At 39.1% G+C, this 3,700-nt stretch overlaps 1 long non-coding RNA gene across 1 annotated transcript in view; it reads right to left on the bottom strand.

The window, feature by feature from the left end:
- Positions 1 to 226: 226 nt before the first annotated feature.
- Positions 227 to 3,700, bottom strand: part of LOC106513946 (uncharacterized) — a 26,970-nt gene continuing 23,496 nt past the window's right edge. The window contains exon 3 of the long non-coding RNA XR_001309847.1: positions 227 to 916. This is a non-coding gene — a long non-coding RNA (uncharacterized LOC106513946). The remainder of the gene's footprint in view (positions 917 to 3,700) is intronic.

Raw genomic sequence — 3,700 nt, 5'->3', positions numbered from 1 at the left:
ATGGGATATTTTGCTAACAGACAAACATAACTGTCACAAATAGTTAACATAAAGGATTTAAACCAAATATATGGAATAATGTGTCAACTTTAAAGTATTTACTAGTCACTACTCTCAGCTACTACCACACCAGGTTTCAGCTCAATATTGTTAAAATTCACTGAGTTTGAGACATTTTTGTGTTTTCTAAGTTCGGCTGGCTGTGGCGGCCATCTTGAATCAAGTCAAGTCCAGAAGTTAAATCTTTGTAGAGGCTCATCTGATTATTATTRCCTGAAATTTCCATTAAGATACACTGAGTGGTTCGTAAAATATTTTACCAACAGTGGCAGCAAAGTGAAAACACGATCGCCCTTTCGCCTCGAGGCGGTAAAATAATCGACAGCAGCGAGTCGGCGAGGCCCCGGGATCCAGAGCCCGGAGCGGCGTCAGCGTCTGAGCAGACAGCAAACTCAGAGGATGTTTATTAGGCGTTTCATACAAATATTCTGATTAGAATGAGAGAAATCTAATTAATTGCTTGATTCACTGAATGAACCTCGAATTTGTAATGTAATCATAACAACTGCTTTTCAAGGGGGCTCTTGTTAAATTTAATTGGGGAAGAAGAAAGAAAAAAAAACATCCTCTTTCAGCGAATGAATGAAAATCAAATTAGGCCTAAAAACCCGAGGAGTCTGCAGGATTTTTTTATTTCTTTTTCATCCTGACACGCCGTGGTAAAATAAAAAAAAAGGAAAATAAAAAAAAGAAAGCGTTAAAAGCAGAAGTGTGAGACAATACGTGTTTCGGAAAAAAAAAAAGTCACGCTTCGGCTGTTTTGTAGCACAGAGCTGTTGGTGCAGCGAGGGGTAAAGAGAAGAGAGTACTCACTGTTAGAGATGTCTTCAGCTCTTTGACATAACTGCTGGAACACCTGCAGCAAAKACACAAACAAATACTTCAGCTCAGCTAAAATAAACACAAACTGTTTACAACACTTTTTATTCGTCCGTTCGGCTGCTGAGATGAAAACGCTCCTCACTACACTCGGCTMCTTTAGCTGTTCACACAGCCAAACGTTCGGCTCATTCAGCAGATGAGAGCTACGACTTGTTATTTACAAAGTATTTTACTTTATGTACAAARAGTTTACATCATAGAAAAACTCTGTTTCAACAAACAGATAGATAGATTTGTATTCTTTAGCTACTTTTAGCTTCTAGCTAGCCTGCTGCTACATTTCACTTTAACTACACTGTTGCTACTTTAAGGGTAACGTTTAGCTTCTAACCAACCTTTTGCCTTCTCGTCTTCTGATACCTTTAGCAGTGTTTTAGCTACTTTTAGCTTACTACTAGTTACTTTTAGTTTTAAGCTAGCACTTRGTTATATTTAGCTTTTAGATAACCTTTTGCTACMTCRARCTWCTAGCTAGTCTTTTGATTTATTAAGCTAGTTTAATATTTTTCTTACTTTTCAATTCTAGCTAATGTTTTGATATTTAGCTACATATTTMTTATATTCAGATTGTTACTAGCATTATGCTACTTTTAAATTTTTAACTAGCCTCTTGCTGCTTTTGCTTCCTTGTCTTTTATGTTTTTAGCTATCCTTTTTTAAAATTTTAGCCAATTATTTAGCTGCTTTAGCTTTCAGTTAGTCTTAAGCTACTTCAACCGTCTAACAAGTATTTTCATATATTACGTAGCTTTTTGCTTTTAGACAACCTTTTGTTACATAAATGTTTGCTTGTCTTTTCATATTTTTAGCTATGTCTTTGCTACATTCAGCTCTTAGCTAGCATTTTGCTACCTAAACTACTTTTTGGTGCTTTTAGCTGACACCATTTGGCTTTAGCCAACCATTTGCTACTTTTAGCTTCTGGCTAGTTTTTTTGACAATTTTAACTTTTAGTTAGCATTTTGTTGCTTTAACTTGGGATTTTGACACTTTTAGCTTTTAGCTAGTATTCTGATATTTTGTGCTAGCTTTTGCTCATTTTAGATTTTAGCCAGAATGTTGCTACTTTTAACATCGAGCTAATCTTTTGAGGATTTTAGCTAGCTTTCCCCAGCTTATCCATCCTTTTGCTACTTCAAGCTATTTAGCTCTAGTGTTTTATTTTTAGCTTTTAGCTAGTCTTGTGACTTAACTGCTAGTGAGTGTTTTTCTATTTTTATTTTACTCACTTRTAGCTACTGCTCTGCTTCTTAGGTAGCGCAAGATTCTAGCCCTTAGCTAGTATTCTGCTTTGTTCTGCTTTAATAGCTCAGTTTCAGCTTCTTCAGCTAAACTTTAGCTGTCATTCAGCAGCTGACGCTCACAGAGTGTCTCTGGTTTGTAGAACAGCTAAACGTTCTGCTTTAATAACCCRGACTTTAAACAAGCTTTAACTTTTTTAGCTGCTTGAATAAATCCTCCAGTTACACATTTCTAGATCTGCGTTTCTGAGAGGCATCAAAGCAGAAACGCACACAGACACACACAGACACACACCTCTCTCCCTGAGCTTTTCCTGTAAAACCTGTTTGTTAGAAATGGATCCAGACATCGGAGCTTTGAGGATCTGTTCCCTAAACACAAGACGGTTCTTGCAGAGAACCAAGCCTTAGCGGCGTTCTCACGCCCATCTCCCAGGCTTTGTCTGTGCGAGGGCCTCCTGAGCACCTTCTGAGCCTAATCTGAGCAGCTCACCAGAACAGACACCACCCTGCTTTGTGTAAACCACACACACACACACACACACACACACACACACACACACACACACACACNTGTGTGTGTGTGTGTGTGTGTGTGTGTGTGTGTGTGTGTGTGTGTGTGTGTGTGTGTGGTGTGATTGTAGGAGAATGAGGTTTAAGTGGCTGAATATGTGTGTAGGTGGGTGGGGAGGTGGTGTGTGTGTGTGTGTGTGTGTGTGTGTGTGTGTGTGTGTGTGTGTGTGGTCTGATAATCTCCAGAAAAAGAGTAACACTGTAACCTTCAGACTATGAGCGAGCAGCTGCTGAAGAACAGAAAAACAGAAGACATGAACAACGCTCTCCAACGGTTCAAACAGACATTTCACATCATCTGGTAGTGCTCAGAGTATGTGATGAGGATCACTCTCAGCTACCACCATGCCAAAATTTAGCTCAATATCRCTACAATTGTCTGCGTTAGAGCCATTTTTGTATTCGCTAAAGTTGACTAGCTGTGGTGGCTCTCRTGAATCAGGTCAACTCCAAASMTTAAAGATTTATAAATAAACAACCAATGACTGCTTACRGAGAGTTTCATTAAATTCCCTGCAGCGGCTCACGAGATATTTTGCTAACAGACAAGTAAACAGACACAGATAATTATGATAGCCAGCCTCTATCACACAAACCAATAAAAACAATGAGCTCCTAACAACGAAACCAGCACAGACAACCTAAAAGAATAAAATAAACTCTGATTCCACCTGTGAAACTAAACYGTTCGACTCGTTAATGAACCAATTAACGACCTGAACGAGTCGTCACTCAGCAGTTCCTCAGGTCGAAGGCGGAGGTGTGTTTGGATCAGATTACAGCTGTAAAGCTCTGAACGTCTAACGTTTCATAAATTACTGTTGCAACACAAACTCAGGCGCTGTGTGTCCAACATGCCAGCTATAATACAGCAAACACACACACACACACACACACACACACACACACACACACACACACACACACACACACACACACACACA

This window comes from Austrofundulus limnaeus, unplaced genomic scaffold (assembly GCF_001266775.1).
Source record: "Austrofundulus limnaeus strain Quisiro unplaced genomic scaffold, Austrofundulus_limnaeus-1.0 Scaffold16, whole genome shotgun sequence".
In the NCBI taxonomy this organism is placed as follows: Eukaryota; Metazoa; Chordata; class Actinopteri; order Cyprinodontiformes; family Rivulidae; genus Austrofundulus; species Austrofundulus limnaeus.
The sequence above is the reverse complement of the archived record's forward strand: the minus strand, read 5'-3'. Positions and strand labels throughout refer to the sequence as shown.